Below are 23,879 nucleotides of genomic sequence, written 5' to 3' on the forward strand. Positions count from 1 at the left end.
ACATGAAATGTGATATCCAACTCCTTCCCCTTCCAAACCTGAGAGCCTTCCTATAGCATGAGATGTGATATCCAAGTCCTTCCCATTCCAATCCTGAGACCCTTCCTATAGCTTGAGATGTGATATCCAACTCCTCCCCATTCCAATTCTGAGACCCTTCCTATAGCATGAGATGTGATATCTCAATGCTTCTAATACCAAACCTGGGACCCTTCCTATAACATGAGATGGGATATCCAAGTCCTTCCCATTCCAATCCTGAGACCCTTCCTATAGCATGAGATGTGATATCTCAATGCTTCTAATACCAAACCTGAGACCCTTCCTATAACAAGAGATGTGATATCCATGTCCTTCCCATTCCAATCCTGAGACCCGTCCTATACCATGAGATGTGATATCTCAATGCTTCTAATACCAAACCTGAGACCCTTCTGTAGTATCGGGAATGGTAAGAAGACATCTGGGTTCAGGTAAGGCACAGGAGACCAGTATATATAAAAGGAGTGAGTTTATTTATAAGTTACAGAGTTACAGGGCTAGTTATATAGAAAGGGGCAGAGAGCTAAACAGATGACATCCTTTCAGTCAGGTTCTCCCATCCTGTGTTCCCAACTGTAGTTCCTGGAACCCTCAGGTCCCATCACATTCCATATGACATAGCTGTATTCTACTAGCAGCACTGTGTGCACCCAGTGCAAATAGATAGGTACAATACTACACATCTCCCTCTCTTCAATTGAACACTAAACAAAGCATCACAAACCAAGCATTAAAAGAGGCTCTCAAAATTACACACTCCTGCAAATCCGTAAAACCTATACAACATTCACAACCAAGAAAGCGTATCCACATTCACGTAACTAACAATCAAAACAATCAAATACACAAATCACCACCTGCCCGGGACTGCCACTCCCGGGCCTCACAACTGCCACTTGCGAGCACATACGTTCTTTGCCACACTCTCAACCATCAAAGCGTATCTCCTCCCACTCCACCTGTCACATGGAGACAAGGGTCTGCCACACCCAGCACAACCGCGTACTCACGCAACCATCAGGAACTATCTAACATTCATATGAACCTCTTATATTTTATCCTTATCAACATTACATTTGCCTCACAACCATAACTGCATAACTACATACACCACCATTCCTCTCCGAAACACCTGTGGTTTGCGCCATCACATATTCACATACACACCCTGCCATAAGAAACAATGAAAAGTGGGAAAATGCAGAAAAGAAAACTCACAAAACAAAGATCACATTAAAACAACGCAACTGGAAAAGAACAGCGCAAGAAGAGAATACACCGCGACAGAGACTGATCAGATCTGAGTCCAAGTGCAAAAGATCTTTGAAAACAAAATTGTTTTGAATGCAGCCAAAAATTGAAAGCATCCAAAGTTTTAAAAAACATGTTAGGCCAAGGAAAATAAACCGGTAATATATTAATATGCATGCCATAAGTACTATGCCCAAAAATTGTATACGTACCACGCAACATTCGTGTCACATTTAACCATAGGGCTTTCTCATTTAACATGAAATCACTCATTTTTTCACTCATGTATTGCATGACATCAGAACGATGCTGTGCCAAAATATTATACTATAACATGGCATCAGAACGATGCTGTGCCATTTAAATTATACTTATTACAATCCACATCATCGATAATATATCATCAATGAACATATTTCCCCTTTGGATTGATACACATTTAAAATATCAATATGCATTGCAAATATATATATGAATTGCAGCATTTGGAGACCTGAAAATCCTATAATATTGTTAAACACTACACACAGGAAAAAAACATTTTCTTTTTCTTTGTGTTGTTTGTTGGTTAGGTTGTTGGTGTGATATAGTGTTATGCATAAACACACACAACCTCTCTCCCTCATAAAGTGAATGCAATCACCAATTGCACTCTGTCACCCTTTTAAATATTGGCATATGCATCCATACAAGGTAACATATACTACCATGGCACACACCCTAAACATTCAGATTATGGCAATACTGACTGGTTCCTATTAGTTGCAAGCATTACAAAATTTCATTACTATTAAACATTTAAATAGATTGAAGTGCATAAAATACACATGAAACATCAGCCAGAAACATTTCTGTACTTAAAAGTAAAATGTCCATGAATTACACGTGGAATAAACACTGCTTTCATTAGTGTGGAAGGCATTGCTAATGCCCCCTTCATTTCGTACCATAAATAAGTTCTGGCAGGTTAATGGCAAAGTAAATCATTAACCTTTAACCTTGTCTCGGCAGCGCTGCGGTTTATAAAACACAGTACCTGTCAATTCGTCCATTTCTCCATGAAGTACTGCCAACACTCTGTAAATACAGCAGCAAACGTATCGGCATTCATTTTAATTAAAACCCATTTCATTGTGCTCCAGATGCAGCGCTGGTGTTGCACTGCGAGTCATCTGCTTTCCTTTTAAAATTGACCAGAACATCTCCATCGTAACGCGGTGTATAAATCCCTGGAGGTTAACATCCCATCCTCGTCGCCATTTGTAGTATCAGGGATGGTAAGAAGACATCTGGATTCAGGTAAGGCACAGGAGACTTGTATATATAAAAGGAGTAAGTTTATTTATAAGTTAGAGTTACAGGGCTAGTTATATAGAAAGGGGCAGGGAGCTAAACAGATGACATCCTTTCAGTACGGTTCTCCCATCCTGTGTTACCAACTGTAGTTCTTGGAACCTTCAGGTCCCATCACATTCCATATGACATAGCTGTGTTCTACCATCAGCAGCACTGTGTGCACCCAGTGCAAATAGATAAGTACAACACTACACATCTCCCTCTCTTCAATTGAACACCAAACAAAGTATCACAAACCAAGCATTAAAAGAGGCTATCAAAATTACACACTCCTGCAAATCCGTAAAACCATTACAACATTCACAACCCAGAAAGCGTATCCACATTCACGTAACTAACAATCAAAACAATCAAGTACACAAATCACCACCTGCCCGGGACTGCCACTCCCGGGCCTCACAACTGCCACTTGCGAGCACATACGTTCCTTGCCACACTCTCAACCAACAGAGCGTATCTCCTCCCACTCCATCTGCCACCTGGAGACAAGGGTCTGCCACACCCAGCACAACCGCGTACTCACGCAACCATCAGGAACTATCTAACATTCATATGAACCTATTATATTTTATCCTTATCAACATTTGCCTCACAACCATAACTGCATAACTACATACACCACCATTCCTCACAGAAATACCTGTGGTTTGCGCCATCACATATTCACATACACACCCTGCCATAAGAAACAATGAAAAGTGGGAAAATGCAGAAAAGAAAACTCACAAAACAAAGATCACATTAATACAACGCAGCTGGAAAAGAACAGCGCGAGAAGAGAATACACCACGACAGAGACTGATCAGATCTGAGTCCAAGTGCAAAAGATCTTTGAAAACAAAATTGTTTTGAATGCGGCCAAAAATTGAAAGCATCCAAAGTTTAAAAAAAAACATGTTAGGCCAAGGAAAATAAACCGGTAATATCTTCACATGCATGCCATATGTAATATGCCCAAAAAATGGTATACATACCATGCAACATTCATGTCACATTTAACCATAGGGCTATCTCCTTTAACATGGAGATCACTCAGCAATTTCACTTATATATTTCATGACATCAGAACGATGCTGTGCCAAGAAAAAAATATTGTACTCTAACATGACAACAGAACGATGCTGTGCCACTTAAATTATACTTATTCCAATCCACATCTTGGATAATATATTATTAATGAACATATTTCCCCTTGGAAATAACACATTTAAAATATCAATATGCATTGCAAACATATATGAAATACAGCATTTGAAAACCTGAAAATCTTATAATATTGTTAAACACTACACGCAGGAAAAAAACATTTTTTTTCTTTGTGTTTGTTGGTTAGGTTGTTGGTGTGATATAGTGTTATGCATAAACCCATACAACCACTCATCCTCATAAAGTAAATGCAATCACCTATTACACTATTCACCCTTTTAGTCATTAGCACTTACCAATACATACATTCATGGCACAATCCATAATAATAATAATACATTGCATCAGATTTAAACATGCAATTAAAATTCCACATAAAAACTGAGAATAATATCATCAAAACTGAAAATTGTCCATGAATTGCTCGAAGACATATATCGGGAGTAAAAACAATATGTTCCTCAAAATTATCAGTTTCCAGCAAAATGAGGCAAAACATATTTAACTGGCATTCTCAATAAAATTGATAATGTGCATATATAGTCCATAATTTACACGTTGACTGTAACTGCATTCGAAACACAAGAGGAAACACCAAAAGTACCTGTGCCTCGTGTTTACTCAGCATGAAAATCAGAAACGTTGTCAGTGCCATAAATTTCACGCAGAAAATATCCGCAGCAACACGAAAACACACAGTGCCCTTAGTGCTCTCGGCGTGAAAGGCATGCAAAAGCCCCCTTCAGTAAGCATCATAAATAAACTCTGGCAGGTTAATGGCAAAGTAAATAAATAGTTTCAATCGCGGCAACGCTGTGCTGAATAATTAAACCGTACCCGTCGCATCATCTCATGCAAGAATGTGTCATCCATCCATAAATCCGCTGGAACTGCTGCCGGTGAATTTCTTCACAATCAGCACACGACTGCTGTGAAATCATTTTTAATAGGAATCCTAGATTAAATGCTTTTAAAATCCCTTGTGCATTTAACACAGCGCTTCCCTTGACGATGAGATGTTCACAATATTGCCTGCCCTCACACGATAACGTGGGAAATACACTGGATTCTACAAAGCCTCCTTAGGAAACGTCATCACGCCAGGCACGCAGCTAGGGCTTTTCCTTTAAAGTTCAAGTCTCATACGGAAACAAATGCAGGCATTTCTCTGCGCAGCAAATGGAACTTAGAATTCCAAGTTCATAACATTCTGAACTCTGCCAACACAACGGAGCACTATGCAACGTCATCATTTGTCTTAGGTAATCTGTGGTGTACAGAACACCGGCACCTCCATATTAAGGACGGTGTGGTCACCGCTGCACATAATATACCAGTGACTGTGTAGCCCCATTTTACACTTCTGTTGTGTGTCGCTCGGAAGTCTCATTCACACCAGCCCTGTAACTCAGCAGCTGCAATGAGCACCCTAGCCCTTAATTAAACGCTGCTGCAACTCCCCAGGCATGCCGCACAGTACCTTAATCGATGCTCTTCAACAGTCTTTTGCGTGCCGGCTGCCTGCCACATAGATACAAAATGGTAGGACTTATACCTTGTGTAGGCTGATATATGAAGTATTTCACTGGAAGCAGGCGCTGGGCAGTGCCACTGCTGGGCTCATCATGGACCTCTGCCAAGAGCATTTTTATGATGCCAGGAGTCATCAGAATTTCCATCAGTGGGTCCTTTTATTTTGGGATCAACAGGCAAACATATATCAATCCAACTGGAACCAGCAACACCTGTTAATCCCATCCTCGTCGCCATTTGTAGTATCGGGAATGGTAAGAAGACATCTGGGTTCAGGCAAGGCACAGGAGACCAGTATATATAAAAGGAGTGAGTTTATTTATAAGTTACAGAGTTACAGGGCTAGTTATATAGAAAGGGGCAGAGAGCTAAACAGATGACATCCTTTCAGTCAGGTTCTCCCATCCTGTGTTCCCAACTGTAGTTCCTGGAACCCTCAGGTCCCATCACATTCCATATGACATAGCTGTATTCTACTAGCAGCACTGTGTGCACCCAGTGCAAATAGATAGGTACAATACTACACCTTCCTATAATGAGATGGGATATCCAACTCCTTCCCATTCCAATCCTGAGACCCTTCCAATAGCAGAGATGTGATATCTCAATGCTTATACCAAACCTGAGACCCTTCCTATGGCATGAAATGTCATATACAACTCCTTCCGATTCCAGACCTGAGACCCTTCCTATAGCATGAGATGTGATATCCAACTCCTTCTCATTCCAATCCTGAGACCCTTCCTATAGCTTGAGATGTGATATCCAACTCCTTCCCATTCCAATCCTGAGACCCTTCCTATAGCATGAGATGTGATATCTCAATGCTTCTAATACCAAACCTGAGATCCTTCCTATAACATGAGATATGATATCCAAATCCTTCCACTTCCAAACCTGAGACCCTCCCTTTAGCATGAAATGTGATATCCGACTCCTTCCCATTCCAATCCTGAGACCCTTCTGATAGCATGAGATGTGATATCTCAATGCCTATAATACCAAACCTGAGGTCCTTCCGATAGCAAGAGATGTGATATCTCAATGCTTCTAATACCAAACCTGAGATCCTTCCTATAACATGAAATGTGATATCCAAATCCTTCCAAATCCAATCCTGATACCCTTCCGATAGCATGAGATGTGATATCCCAATGCTTCTACAAAACCTGAGACCCATACATGGCATGAGATGTGATATCAAACTCCTTCCCATTCCAATCCTGAGACACTTCCTATAGCATGAGATGTGATATCTCAATGCTTCTAATACCAAACCTGAGACTCTTCCTATAACATGAGATGGGATATCCAACTCCTTCCCATTCCAATCCTGAGACCCTTCCGATAGCAGAGATGTGATATCTCAATGCTTATACCAAACCTGAGACCCTTCCTATGGCATGAGATGTCATATACAACTCCTTCCCATTCCAATCCTAAGACCCTTCCTATAGCATGAGATGTGATATCTCAATGCTTATACCAAACCTGAGACCCATACATGGCATGAGATGTGATATCAAACTCCTTCCCATTCCAATCCTGAGACCATTCCTATAGCATGAGATGTGATATCTCAATGCTTCTAATACCAAACCTGAGACTCTTCCTATAACATGAGATGGGATATCCAACTCCTTTCCATTCAAATCCTGAGACCCTTCCGATAGCAGAGATGTGATATCTCAATGCTTATACCAAACCTGAGACCCTTCCTATGGCATGAGATGTCATATACAACTCCTTCCCATTCCAATCCTGAGACCCTTCCTATAGCATGAGATGTGATATCTCAATGCTTATACCAAACCTGAGACCCTTCCTTGGCATGAGATGTGATATCCAACTTCTTCCATTTCAATCCTGAGACCCTTCCTATAGCATGAGATGTGATGTCTCAATGCTTCTAATACCAAACCTGAGATCCTTCCTATAACATCAGATGTGATATCCAACTCCTTCCCATTCCAATCCCGAGACCCTTCCTATAGCATGAGATGTGATATCTCAATGTTTATACCAAACCTGAGACCCTTCCTATAGCATGAGATGTGATATCCAACTCCTTCCCATTCCAATCCTGAGACCCTTCCTATAGCATGAGATGTGTGTTAGGAAAGATTTCGTAATTGTAGGTAATTTTCCTTCCATGTGGCAACCCCTAAACTTTTTGCTGTTGTTTTTCACCTTGTTCTTGACTTTGCCAGAGAAGTGCAGCCTTCGGCCGCACTCCTCTGGGCTTTTGCTCCTTTTCTTACGGGGAAACTGACATGCCCTTAAGACAGTCAGTACCGGGGAACGCTGTTTCCCGTAGTTTCTTTTATCGTGTTGCGGCTTTAGTGCAACATGACACAAGAGGGCACTGTAAGCTAAGTTACAGCTCTCTTGGGTCTCTAGCCTTCTACAGGCCCTAGATACTCTTTTAGGATGGTATTTGATCGGTGCAAGTCATTCAGGGACTGGAATGGTGGCAGCGATCGTTTTGTTTATTTTGAGCTCCTTTTGGCGTTCTGAGCACGTTTTTCGCACTGAACCCAATATGGTGGCCTGGCTCCCAAAATGGCCAGACCACGAGGCTCCTTTGTCCTGTCCACTGACCGTCTTGCTCCCTTCACCTTCCCCAGGTCGAGCGACCCGGGGCCTTCCTTATTTGGGCATGTACTTTCCCGCGAAACGTGGTTGCTTTCGCGGGCTTCTACATGTCTTTTGTGTGCCTCCAGGGTGTGGGCTGGGATGTCTGGTCCCAATACACATCCTGGGTGCCAGAGAGTCTAGGGTGGTGTGAATGCCTGGGACCACCGTGGTCCGTGATTGGTCCACGTATGGTATGTGTGTTGATGAGCGGATCTCCCATTGGCTCCCCTCCGTTTTGGCGCGAAGGGAACCGTGGATAAGAGGGGGCTGGAAACACCACTACCATGTCGATCTCCTGAGTTCTCACGAACGAAGGAATACAAGAGCCAAGTATCCTGCAACCAAGAGGCTGGACCGAGGAATCGCTGGTGACCCGCTGAAGGAATCCTCCTTTGCACTGCTGTCGTCCTGTGAAACCCTTTCCTCCTTTGATCGAACCAGAAGGCCTATACTGGTGCTTCGACCTTTGGAATAGCAGGAACAGCTATTCCCGGCGACTTCATCAACTCCTGCCAAGTAAGCCTTCGGAAGTGTCTCTGGGCCATCCAGTTGACTGACCAGCTTACAAGGGAGTCCTGCTCTGTAACCGCCGCCAGGTTGTGTTGTATTTCGAGTCCTTGTCACTCTCCCACGCTTCGTACACTTGGCGTTCCCAAGTCTGAAGGGAGGAGTGTACATTTGGCTCGAATACACACGGCCTCTCCGTTGTCCTGCTGCGGCAACAAACTGTGCTGGTTTCGTCGATTGGGACGTCTTTTTGCTCTACACGACTACGAGGCGTTCCCTGCTCTTCTGAACCTGCCAGCTGCTGAAACTAACGTGGAGAAGCCTGGGTCTGCTTGCTTCGGGGACCGGTGAGTAGTTTAGCTAGGATCTGGTCGCCCTCCTGCAGTAGCCCATTGCTTTTCCCCGCTGTGTAAAAACAGCACCCTTTTGTCCGTACTCACGCTCTGCTTCTGCCCGCTGTGGAGGCTGCGCTTGAGTTGCGGAACCTGTTCTCCTTCTGCTGTGCACTAACCCGAACTGCCTGACTTCCTCCGAAGAGCTTCTCCTTTTGCCCGTTGGCACCAGCGTGTGCAGGTACTTTGAGCACAAGGCTCCACTCTTCGCAGGGCTCGGACTTCCATCTAGTTAGGTGCCTCTGAAGGCGAACTGAGTCTAAAGCATTATCGCACTGCCTGTTTTCCTTCCCTTGCAGGTGGACTACACATTTCGTGCCTCTAATGCTTGAGACTGTCGTATTTGTATATATATTGTGTTGATATGGTATGTGTTGGCTTAATATTGTGATATTGTGATTTTCTCGCTACGGTCGTTGTTTTAAAGGCCTTAAAATAAATGTGTATATATTTTTGATATAACAAATGTTTGGAGTAGTTTGTAAGCGCTCTTGCTTTTTGTGCTCATTGCGGGCTTTCAGTCACCCTCACCCCTCTTGAGACCTAGTCTTGACCGCCGCGATCGCTACCTTAATTGGTCTGGCTTGTCCAGAGGTTACCCTGTTCCAAGTAATTAGGTTGGCCTTCTGAACTTCTGCGCCACCAGGACAGAGTTCAGAAATCCGTCTTAACAATGTGATATCTCAATGCCTCTAATACCAAATCTGAGATCCTTCCTCTAACATGAAATGTGATATCCAACTCCTTCCCTTTCCAAACCTGAGAGCCTACCTATAGCATGAGATGTGATATCCAAGACCTTCCCATTCCAATCCTTAGACCCTTCCTACAGCATACAATATGATATCTCAATGATTCTAATAACAAACCTGAGACCCGTCCTATAACATGAGATGTGATATCCAACTCCTTCCCATTCCAATCCTGAGACACTTCCGATAGCAGAGATGTGATATCTCAATGCTTATTCCAAACCTGAGACCCTTCCTATAGCATGAGATGTGATATCCAACTCCTTCCCGTTCCAAACCTGAGACCCTTCCTATAGCATATGTGATATCCAACTACTTCCCATTCCAAACATGAGACCCTTCCTATAGCAAGAATGTAATATCCAACTCCTTCCCATTCCAATCCTGAGACCCTTCCTACAGCATGCGATGTGATATCTCAATGCTTCTAATACCAAACCTGAGACCCGTCCTATAACATGAGATGGGATATCCAACTCCTTCCCGTTCCAAAACTGAGACCCTTCCGATAGCATGAGATGTGATATCCAACTCCTTCCCATCCCAATCCTGAGACACTTCCGATTGCAGAGATGTGATATCTCAATGCTTATACCAAACCTGAGATTCTTCCTATAACATGAGATGTGATATCCAACTCCTTCCCGTTCCAAACCTGAGACCCTTCCTATAGCATAAGATGTGATATCCAACTCCTTCCCATTCCAATCCTGAGACCCTTCCGATAGCATGAGATGTGATATCTCAATGCTTCTAATACCAAACCTGAGATCCTTCTTATAACATGTGATGTGATATCCAAATCCTTCCCCTTCCAAACCTGAGACCCTCCCTTTAGCATGAAATGTGATATCCAACTCCTTCCCATTCCAATCCTGAGACCCTTATGGATAGCATGATATGTGATATCTCAATGCCTCTAATACCAAACCTGAGATACTTCCGATAGCATGAAATGTGATATCTCAATGCTTCTAATACCAAACCTGAGATCCTTCCTATAACATGAGATGTGATATCCAAATCCTTCCCCTTCCAAACCTGAGACCCGCCCTTTAGCATGAGATGTGATATCCAACTCCTTCCCATTCCAATCCTGAGACCCTTCTGATAGCATGAGATGTGATATCTCAATGCCTCTAATACAAACCTGAGATCCTACCTCTAACATGAAATATGATATCCAACTCCTTCCCTTTCCAAACCTGAGATCCTGCCTATAGCATGAGATGTGATATCCAAGTCCTTCCCATTCCAATCCTGAGACCCTTCCTATAGCATGAGATGTGATATCTCAATGCTTATACCAAACCTGAGACCCTTCCTATGGCATAAGATGCCATATACAACTCCTTCCCATTCCAATCCTGAGACCCTGCTTATAGCATGAGATGTAATTCTAATACCAAACCTGAGATCTTTCCTATAACATGAGATGTGATATCCAACTCCTTCCCATTCCAATCCTGAGACCATTCCTATAGCATGAGATGTGATATCTCAATGCTTATACCAAACCTGAGACCCTTCCTATAGCTTGAGATGTGATATCCAACTCCTTCCCATTCCAATCCTGAGACCCTTCCTATAGCATGAGATGTGATATCTCAATGCCTCTAATACCAAACCTGAGATCCTTCCTCTAACATGAAATGTGATATCCAACTCCTTCCCCTTCCAAACCTGAAAGCCTTCCTATAGCATGAGATATGATATCCAAGTCCTTTCCATTCCAATCCTGAGACCCTTCCTATAACATGAGATGTGATATCCAACTCCTTCCCATTCCAACCTGAGACCCTTCCTATAGCATGAGATGGGATATCCAACTCCTTCCAAATCCAATCCTGATACCCTTCCGATAGCATGAGATGTGATATCCCAATGCTTCTACCAAACCTGAGACCCATACTATGGCATGAGATGTGATATCAAACTCCTTCCCATTCCAACCTGAGACCCTTCCTATAGCATGAGATGGGATATGCAACTCCTTCCAAATCCAATCCTGAAATCCTTCCGATAGCATGAGATGTGATATCCCAATGCTTCTACCAAACCTGAGACCCATACTATGGCATGAGATGTGATATCCAACTCCTTCCCATTCCAATTCTGAGACTCTTCTGATAGCATGAGATGTGATATCTCAATGCCTCTAATACCAAACCTGAGATCCTACCTCTAACATGAAATTTGATATCCAACTCTTTCCCGTTGCAAACCTGAGAGCCTTCCTATAGCATGAGATGTGATATCCAAGTCCTTCCGATTCCAATCCTGAGACCCTTCCTATAACATGAGATGTGATATCCAACTCCTTCCCATTCCAACCTGAGACCCTTCCTATAGCATGAGATGGGATATCCAACTCCTTCCAAATCCAATCCTGATACCCTTCCGATAGCATGAGATGTGATATCCCAATGCTTCTACCAAACCTGAGACCCATACTATGGCATGAGATGTGATATCAAACTCCTTCCCATTCCAATCCTGAGACCCTTCCTATAGCTTGAGATGTGATATTAAACTCCTTCCCATTCCAATTCTGAGACCCTTCCTATACCATGAGACTTGATATCTCAATGCTTCTAATACCAAACCTGAGACCCGTCCTATAACATGAGATGTGATATCCAAATCCTTCCCCTTCCAAACCTTAGACCCTTCCTTTATCATGAGATGTGATATCCAACTCCTTCCCATTCCAATCCTGAGACTCTTCCGATATCATGAGATGTGATATCTCAATGCTTCTAATATCAAACTTGAGACCCTCCCTATAGCATGAGATGTGAAAACCAAGGCCTTCCCATTCCAATCCTGAGACCCTTCCTATAGCATGAGATGTGATATCTCAATGCTTCTAATACCAAACCTGAGACCCTTCCTATAACATGAGATGGGAATATCCAACTCCTTCCCATTCCAATCGTGAGACCCTTCCGATAGCAGAGATGTAATATCTCAATGCTTATACCAAACCTGAGATCCTTCCTATAACATGAGATGTGATATCCAACTCCTTCCCATTCCAATCCTGAGACACTTCCTATAGCATGAGATGTGATATCTCACTGCTTATACCAAACCTGAGACCCTTCCTATAGCATGAGATGTGATATCCAACTCCTTCCCATTCCAATCCTGAGACCCTTCCTATAGCATGAGATGTGATATCTCAATGCTTCTAATATCAAATTTGAGACCCTCCATATAGCATGAGATGTGATACCCAAGTCCTTCCCATTCCAATCCTGAGACCCTTCCTACAGCATGCGATGTGATGTCTCAATGATTCTAATACCAAACCTGAGACTCTTCCTATAACATGAGATGGGATATCCAACTCCTTCCCATTCCAATCCTGAGACCCTTCCGATAGCAGAGATGTGATATCTCAATGCTTATACCAAACCTAAGACCCTTCCTATGGCATGAGATGTCATATACAACTCCTTCCCATTCCAATCCTGAGACCCTTCCTATAGCATGAGATGTGATATCTCAATGCTTATACCAAACCTGAGACCCTTCCTATAGCATGAGATGTGATATCCAACTCCTTCCCATTCCAATCCTGAGACCCTTCCGATAGCATGAGATGTGATGTCTCAATGCTTCTAATACCAAACCTGAGATCCTTCCTATAACATGAGATGTGATATCCAACTCCTTCCCATTCCAATCCCGAGACCCTTCCTATAGCATGAGATGTGATATCTCAATGCTTATACCAAACCTGAGACCCTTCCTATAGCATGAGATGTGATATCCAACTCCTTCCCATTCCAATCCTGAGACTCTTCCTATAGCATGAGATGTGATATCTCAATGCCTCTAATACCAAACCTGAGATCCTTCCTCTAACATGAAATGTGATATCCAACTCCTTCCCTTTCCAAACCTGAGAGCCTACCTATAGCATGAGATGTGATATCCAAGTCCTTCCCATTCCAATCCTTAGACCCTTCCTACAGTATGCAATATGATATCTCAATGATTCTAATAACAAACCTGAGACCCGTCCTATAACATGAGATGGGATATCCAACTCCTTCCCATTCCAATCCTGAGACACTTCCGATAGCAGAGATGTGATATCTCAATGCTTATACCAAACCTGAGACCCTTCCTATAACATGAGATGTGATATCCAACTCCTTCCCGGTCCAAACCTGAGACCCTTCCTATAGCATATGTGATATCCAACTCCTTCCCATTCCAAACATGAGACCCTTCCTATAGCAAGAGTGTAATATCCAACTCCTTCCCATTCTAATCCTGAGACCATTCCTATAGCATGAGATGTGATATCTCAATGCTTCTAATACCAAACCTGAGATCCTTCCTATGACATGAGATGTGATATCCAATTCCTCCCCATTCCAAACCTGAGAACCTTCCTACAGCATGCGATGTGATATCTCAATGCTTCTAATACCAAACCTTAGACCAGTCCTATAACATGAGATTGAATATCCAACTCCTTCCCCTTCCAAACCTGAGACTCTTCCTATAGCATGAGATGTGATATCCATCTTCTTCCCATTCCAATCCTGAGACCCTTCCTATAACATGAGATGTGATGTCTCAATGCTTCTAATACCAAACCTGAGATCTTTCCTATAACATGAGATGTGATATCCAACTCCTTCCCATTCCAATCCTGAGACCCTTCCTATAGCATGAGATGTGATATCTCAATGCTTATACCAAACCTGAGACCCTTCCTATAGCTTGAGATGTGATATCCAACTCCTTCCCATTCCAATCCTGAGACCCTTCCTATAGCATGAGATGTGATATCTCAAGGCCTCTAATACCAAACCTGAGATCGTTCCTCTAACATGAAATGTGATATCCAACTCCTTCCCCTTCCAAACCTGAGAGCCTTCCTATAACATGAAATGTGATATCCAATTCCTTCCCATTCCAACCTGAGACCCTTCCTATAGCATGAGATGGGATATCCAACTCCTTCCAAATCCAATACTGATACCCTTCCGATAGCATGAGATGTGATATCCCAATGCTTCTACCAAACCTGAGACCCATACTATGGCATGAGATGTGATATCAAACTCCTTCCCATTCCAATCCTGAGATCCTACCTATAGCTTGAGATGTGATATCCAACTCCTTCCCATTCCAATTCTGAGACCCTTCCCATACCATGAGACTTGATATCTCAATGCTTCTAATACCAAACCTGAGACCCGTCCTATAACATGAGATGTGATATCCAAATCCTTCCCCTTCCAAACCTTAGGCCCTTCCTTTATCATGAGATGTGATATCCAATTCCTTCCCATTCCAATCCTGAGACCCTTCCGATATCATGAGATTTGTTATCTCAATGCTTCTAATATCAAACTTGAGACCCTCCCTATAACATGAGATGTGACATCCAAGTCCTCCCCATTCCAATCCTGAGACCCTTCCTATAGCATGAGATGTGATATCTCAATGCTTCTAATACCAAACCTGAGACCCTTCCTATAACATGATTTGGGATATCCAACTCCTTCCCATTCCAATCCTGAGACCCTTCCGATAGCAGAGATGTGATATCTCAATGCTTATACCAAACCTGAGACCCTTCCTATGGCCTGAGATGTCATATGCAACTCCTTCCCATTCCAATCCTGAGACCCTTCCTATAGCATTAGATGTGATATCTCAATGCTTATACCAAATCTGGGACCCTTCCTATAGCATGAGATGTGATATCCAACTTCTTCCCATTCCAATCCTGAGACCCTTCCTATAGCATGAGATGTGATGTCTCAATTCTTCTAATACCAAACCTGAGATCCTTCCTATAACATGAGATGTGATATCCAACTCCTTCCCATTCCAATCCTGAGACCCTTATGATAGCATGAGATGTGATATCTCAATGCCTCTAATACCAAACCTGAGATACTTCTGATAGCATGAGATGTGATATCTCAATGCTTCTAATACCAAACCTGAGATCCTTCCTATGACATGAGATGTGATTTCCAAATCCTTCCACTTCCAAACCTGAGACCCTCCCTTTAGCGTGAGATGTGATATCCAACTCCTTCCCATTCCAATCCTGAGACCCTTCTGATAGCATGAGATGTGATATTTCAATGCCTCTAATACCAAACCTGAGATCCTACCTCTAACATGAAATGTGATATCCATCTCCTTCCCTTTCCAAACCTGAGACCCTGCCTATAGCATGAGATGTGATATCCAAGTCCTTCCCATTCCAATCCTGAGACCCTTCCTATAGCATGTGATGTGATATCTCAATGCTTATACCAAACCTGAGATCCTTCCTATAACATGAGATGTGATTTCCAAATCCTTCCCCTTCCAAACCTGAGACCCTCCCTTTAGCATGAGATGTGATATCCAACTCCTTCCCATTCCAATCCTGAGACCCATCTGATAGCATGAGATGTGATATTTCAAAGCCTCTAATACCAAACCTGAGATCCTACCTCTAACATGAAATGTGATATCCATCTCCTTCCCTTTCCAAACCTGAGACCCTGCCTATAGCATGAGATGTGATATCCAAGTCCTTTCCATTCCAATCCTGAGACCCTTCCTATAGCATGTCATGTCATATACAACTCCTTCCCATTCCAATCCTGAGACCCTTCCTATAGCATGAGATGTGATATCTCAATGCTTATACCAAACCTGAGACCCTTCCTATGGCATGAGATGTCATATACAACTCCTTCCCATTCCAATCCTGAGACCCTTCCTATAGCATGAGATGTGATATCTCAATGCTTATACCAAACCTGAGACCCTTCCTATAGCATGAGATGTGATATCCAACTTCTTCCCATTCCAATCCTGAGACCCTTCCTATAACATGAGATGTGATGTCGCAATGCTTCTAATACCAAACCTGAGATCTTTCCTATAACATGAGATGTGATATCCAACTCCTTCCCATTCCAATCCTGAGACCCTTCCTATAGCATGAGATGTGATATCACAATGCTTATACCAAACCTGAGACCGTTCCTATAGCTTGAGATGTGATATCCAACTCCTTCCCATTCCAATCCTGAGACCCTTCCTATAGCATGAGATGTGATATCTCAAGGCCTCTAATACCAAACCTGAGATCGTTCCTCTAACATGAAATGTGATATCCAACTCCTTCCCCTTCCAAACCTGAGAGCCTTCCTATAACATGAGATGTGATATCCAACTCCTTCCCATTCCAATCCTGAGACCCTTATGATAGCATGAGATGTGATATCTCAATGCCTCTAATACCAAACCTGAGATACTTCCGATAGCATGAGATGTGATATCTCAATGCTTCTAATACCAAACCTGAGATCCTTCCTATAACATGAGATGTGATTTCCAAATCCTTCCCCTTCCAAACCTGAGACCCTCCCTTTAGCATGAGATGTGATATCCAACTCCTTCCCATTCCAATCCTGAGACCCTTCTGATAGCATGAGATGTGATATTTCAATGCCTCTAATACCAAACCTGAGATCCTACCTCTAACATGAAATGTGATATCCATCTCCTTCCCTTTCCAAACCTGAGACCCTGCCTATAGCATGAGATGTGATATCCAAGTCCTTTCCATTCCAATCCTGAGACCCTTCCTATAGCATGTGATGTGATATCTCAATGCTTATACCAAACCTGAGGCCCTTCCTATGGCATGAGATGTCATATACAACTCCTTCCCATTCCAAACCTGAGACCCTTCCTATAGCATGAGATGTGATATCTCAATGCTTATACCAAACCTGAGACCCTTCCTATAGCATGAGATGTGATATCCAACTTCTTCCCATTCCAATCCTGAGACCCTTCCTATAACATGAGATGTGATGTCTCAATGCTTCTAATACCAAACCTGAGATCTTTCCTATAACATGAGATGTGATATCCAACTCCTTCCCATTCCAATCCTGAGACCCTTCCTATAGCATGAGATGTGATATCACAATGCTTATACCAAACCTGAGACCGTTCCTATAGCTTGAGATGTGATATCCAACTCCTTCCCATTCCAATCCTGAGACCCTTCCTATAGCATGAGATGTGATATCTCAAGGCCTCTAATACCAAACCTGAGATCGTTCCTCTAACATAAAATGTGATATCCAACTCCTTCCCCTTCCAAACCTGAGAGCCTTCCTATAGCATGAGATATGATAGCCAAGTCCTTCCAATTCCAATCCTGAGACCCTTCCTATAACATGAAATGTGATATCCAACTCCTTCCCATTCCAACCTGAGACCCTTCCTATAGCATGAGATGGGATATCTCAATGCTTCTAATACCAAACCTGAGACTCTTCCTATAACATGAGATTGGATATCCAACTCATTCCCATTCCAATCCTGAGACCCTTCCGATAGCAGAGATGTGATATCTCAATGCTTATACCAAACCTGAGACCCTTCCTATGGCCTGAGATGTCATATACAACTCCTTCCCATTCCAATCCTGAGACCCTTCCTATAGCATGAGATGTGATGTCTCAATGCTTCTAATACCAAACCTGAGATCCTTCCTATAACATGAGATGTGATATCCAACTCCTTCCCATTCCAATCCTGAAACCCTTATGATAGCATGAGATGTGATATCTCAATGCCTCTAATACCAAACCTGAGATACTTCCGATAGCATGAGATGTGATATCTCAATGCTTCTAATACCAAACCTGAGATCCTTCCTATAACATGAGATGTGATTTCCAAATCCTCCCCCTTCCAAACCTGAGACCATCCCTTTAGCATGAGATGTGATATCCAACTCCTTCCCATTCCAATCCTGAGACCCTTCTGATAGCATGAGATGTGATATCTCAATGCCTCTAATTCCAAACCTGAGATCCTACCTCTAACATGAAATGTGATATCCATCTCCTTCCCTTTCCAAACCTGAGACCCTGCCTATAGCATGAGATGTGATATCCAAGTCCTTTCCATTCCAATCCTGAGACCCTTCCTATAGCATGTGATGTGATATCTCAATGCTTATACCAAACCTGAGACCCTTCCTATGGCATGAGATGTCATATACAACTCCTTCCCATTCCAAACCTGAGACCCTTCCTATAGCATGAGATGTGATATCTCAATGCTTATACCAAACCTGAGACCCTTCCTATAGCATGAGATGTGATATCCAACTTCTTCCCATTCCAATCCTGAGACCCTTCCTATAACATGAGATGTGATGTCTCAATGCTTCTAATACCAAACCTGAGATCTTTCCTATAACATGAGATGTGATATCCAACTCCTTCCCATTCCAATCCTGAGACCCTTCCTATAGCATGAGATGTGATATCACAATGCTTATACCAAACCTGAGACCGTTCCTATAGCTTGAGATGTGATATCCAACTCCTTCCCATTCCAATCCTGAGACCCTTCCTATAGCATGAGATGTGATATCTCAAGGCCTCTAATACCAAACCTGAGATCGTTCCTCTAACATAAAATGTGATATCCAACTCCTTCCCCTTCCAAACCTGAGAGCCTTCCTATAGCATGAGATATGATAGCCAAGTCCTTCCAATTCCAATCCTGAGACCCTTCCTATAACATGAAATGTGATATCCAACGCCTTCCCATTCCAACCTGAGACCCTTCCTATAGCATGAGATGGGATATCTCAATGCTTCTAATACCAAACCTGAGACTCTTCCTATAACATGAGATTGGATATCCAACTCATTCCCATTCCAATCCTGAGACCCTTCCGATAGCAGAGATGTGATATCTCAATGCTTATACCAAACCTGAGACCCTTCCTATGGCCTGAGATGTCATATACAACTCCTTCCCATTCCAATCCTGAGACCCTTCCTATAGCATGAGATGTGATATCTCAATGCTTATACCAAATCTGAGACCCTTCCTATAGCATGAGATGTGATATCCAACTCCTTCCCATTCCAATCCTGAGACCCTTCCTATAGCATGTGATGTGATGTCTCAATGCTTCTAATACCAAACCTGAGATCCTTCCGATAGCATGAGATGTGATATCTCAATGCTTCTAATACCAAACCTGAGATCCTTCCTATAACATGAGATGTGATTTCCAAATCCTCCCCCTTCCAAACCTGAGACCATCCCTTTAGCATGAGATGTGATATCCAACTCCTTCCCATTCCAATTATGAGACCCTTCTGATAGCATGAGATGTGATATCTCAATGCCTCTAATTCCAAACCTGAGATCCTACCTCTAACATGAAATGTGATATCCATCTCCTTCCCTTTCCAAACCTGAGACCCTGCCTATAGCATGAGATGTGATATCCAAGTCCTTCCCATTCCAATCCTGAGACCCTTCCTATAGCATGTGATGTGATATCTCAATGCTTATACCAAACCTGAGACCCTTCCTATGGCATGAGATGTCATATCCAACTCCTTCCCATTCCAATCCTGAGACCCTTCCTATAGCATGAGATGTGATATCACAATGCTTATACCAAACCTGAGACCGTTCCTATAGCTTGAGATGTGATATCCAACTCCTTCCCATTCCAATCCTGAGACCCTTCCTACAGCATGAGATGTGATATCTCAAGGCCTCTAATACCAAACCTGAGATCCTTCCTCTAACATGAAATGTGATATCCTACTCCTTCCCATTCCAACCTGGGACCCTTCCTATATCATGAGATGGGATATCTCAATGCTTCTAATACCAAACCTGAGACCCTTCCTATAACATGAGATGGGAATATCCAACTCCTTCCCATTCCAATCCTGAGACCCTTCCGATAGCAGAGATGTGATATCTCAATGCTTATACCAAACCTGAGATCCTTCCTATAACATGAGATGTGATATCCAACTCCTTCCCATTCCAATCCTGAGACACTTCCTATAGCATGAGATGTGATATCTCACTGCTTATACCAAACCTGAGACCCTTCCTATAGAATGAGATGTGATATCCAACTCCTTCCCATTCCAATCCTGAGACCCTTCGTATAGCATGAGATGTGATATCTCAATGCTTCTAATATCAAACTTGAGACCCTCCCTATAGCATGAGATGTGATACCCAAGTCCTTCCCATTCCAATCCTGAGACACTTCCTATAGCATGAGATGTGATATCTCAATGCTTCTAATACCAAACCTGAGACTCTTCCTATAACATGAGATGGGATATCCAACTCCTTCCCATTCCAATCCTGAGACCCTTCCAATAGCAGAGATGTGATATCTCAATGCTTATACCAAACCTAAGACCCTTCCTATGGCATGAGATGTGATATCCAACTCCTTCCCATTCCAATCCCGAGACCCTTCCTATAGCATGAGATGTGATATCTCGATGCTTATACCAAATCTGAGACCCTTCCTATAGCATGAGATGTGATATCCAACTCCTTCCCATTCCAATCCTGAGGCCCTTCCTATAGCATGAGATGTGATGTCTCAATGCTTCTAATACCAAACCTGAGATCCTTCCTATAACATGAGATGTGATATCCAACTCCTTCCCATTCTAATCCTGAGACCCTTCCTATAGCATGAGATGTGATGTCTCAATGCTTCTAATACCAAACCTGAGAACCTTCCTACAGCATGCGATGTGATATCTCAATGCTTCTAATACCAAACCTGAGACCAGTCCTATAACATGAGATTGGATATCCAACTCCTTCCCCTTCCAAACCTGAGACCCTTCCTATAACATGAGATGTGATGTCTCAATGCTTCTAACACCAAACCTGAGATCTGTCCTATAACATGAGATGTAATATCCAACTCCTTCCCATTCCAATCCTGAGACGCTTCCTATAGCATGATATGTGATATCTCAATGCCTCTAATACCAAACCTGAGATCCTTCCTCTAACATGAAATGTGATATCGAACTCCTTCCCTTTCCAAACCTGAGAGCCTACCTATAGCATGAGATGTGATATCCAAGTCCTTCCCATTCCAATCCTTAGACCCTTCCTACAGCATGCAATATGATATCTCAATGATTCTAATAACAAACCTGAGACCCGTCCTATAACATGAGATGTGATATCCAACTCCTTCCTGTTTCAAACCTGAGACCCTTCCTATAACATGAGATGTGATATCCAACTCCTTCCCGTTTCAAACCTGAGACCCTTCCTATAGCATATGTGATATCCAACTCCTTCCCATTCCAAACATGAGACCCTTCCTATAGCAAGAATGTAATATCCAACTCCTTCCCATTCCAATCCTGAGACCATTCCTATAGCATGAGATGTGATATCTCAATGCTTCTAATACCAAACCTGAGATCCTTCCTATGACATGAGATGTGATATCCAATTCCTCCCCATTCCAAACCTGAGAACCTTCCTACAGCATGCGATGTGATATCTCAATGCTTCTAATAACAAACCTGAGACCAGTCCTATAACATGAGATTGGATATCTAACTCCTTACACTTCCAAACCTGAGACCCTTCCTATAGCATGAGATGTGATATCCAACTTCTTCCCATTCCAATCCTGAGACCCTTCCTATAACATGAGATGTGATGTCTCAATGCTTCTAATACCAAACCTGAGATCTTTCCTATAACATGAGATGTGATATCCAACTCCTTCCCATTCCAATCCTGAGACCCTTCCTATAGCATGAGATGTGCTTTCTCAATGCTTATACCAAACCTGAGACCCTTCCTAAAGCTTGAGATGTGATATCCAACTCCTTCCCATTCCAATCCTGAGACCCTTCCTATAACATGAAATGTGATATCCAACTCCTTCCCATTCCAACCTGAGACCCTTCCTATAGCATGAGATGGGATATCCAACTCCTTCCAAATCCAATACTGATACCCTTCCAATAGCATGAGATGTGATATCCCAATGCTTCTACCAAACCTGAGAACCATACTATGGCATGAGATGTGATATCAAACTCCTTCCCATTCCGATCCTGAGACTCTTCCTATAGCTTGAGATGTGATATCCGAAATCCTTCCCATTCCAATTCTGAGACCCTTCCTATACCTTGAGACTTGATATCTCAATGCTTCTAATACCAAACCTGAGACCCGTCCTATAACATGAGATGTGATATCCAAATCTTTCCCCTTCCAAACCTTAGACCCTTCCTTTATCATGAGATGTGATATCCAACTCCTTCCCATTCCAATCCTGAGACCCTTCCGATATCATGAGATTTGTTATCTCAATGCTTCTAATATCAAAATTGAGACCCGCCTATAACATGAGATGTGATATCCAAATCTTTCCCCTTCCAAACCTTAGACCCTTCCTTTATCATGAGATGGGATATCCAACTCCTTCCCATTCCAATCCTGAGACCCTTTCGATAGCAGAGATGTGATATCTCAATGCTTATACCAATCCTGAGACCCTTCCTATGGCCTGAGATGTCATATACAACTCCTTCCCAATCCAATCCTGAGACCCTTCCTATAGCATGAGATGTGATATCTCAATGCTTATACCAAATCTGAGACCCTTCCTATAGCATGAGATGTGATATCCAACTCCTTCCCATTCCAATCCTGAGACCCTTCCTATAGCATGAGATGTGATGTCTCAATGCTTCTAATACCAAACCTGAGAACCTTCCTACAGCATGCGATGTGATATCTCAATGCTTCTAATACCAAACCTGAGACCAGTCCTATAACATGAGATTGGATATCCAACTCCTTCCCCTTCCAAACCTGAGACCCTTCCTATAGCATGAGATGTGATATCCAACTTCTTCCCATTCCAATCCTGAGACCCTTCCTATAACATGAGATGTGATGTCTCAATGCTTCTAATACCAAACCTGAGATCTTTTCTATAACATGAGATGTAATATCCAACTCCTTCCCATTCCAATCCTGAGACCCTTCCTATAGCATGAGATGTGCTAACTCAATGCTTATACCAAACCTGAGACCCTTCCTAAAGCTTGAGATGTGATATCCAACTCCTTCCCATTCCAATCCTGAGACCCTTCCTATAGCATGAGATGTGATATCTCAATGCTTCTAATATCAAACTTGAGACCCTCCCTATAGCATGAGATGTGATACCCAAGTCCTTCCCATTCCAATCCTGAGACACTTCCTATAGCATGAGATGTGATATCTCAATGCTTATACCAAACCTGAGACCCTTCCTATAGCATGAGATGTGATATCCAACTCCTTCCCATTCCAATCCTGAGACCCTTCCTATAGCATGAGATGTGATGTCTCAATGCTTCTAATACCAAACCTGAGATCCTTC

Source organism: Ambystoma mexicanum, chromosome 7p, assembly GCF_040938575.1.
Source record: "Ambystoma mexicanum isolate Mex_15411 chromosome 7p, UKY_AmexF1_1, whole genome shotgun sequence".
Classification (NCBI taxonomy): domain Eukaryota; kingdom Metazoa; phylum Chordata; class Amphibia; order Caudata; family Ambystomatidae; genus Ambystoma; species Ambystoma mexicanum.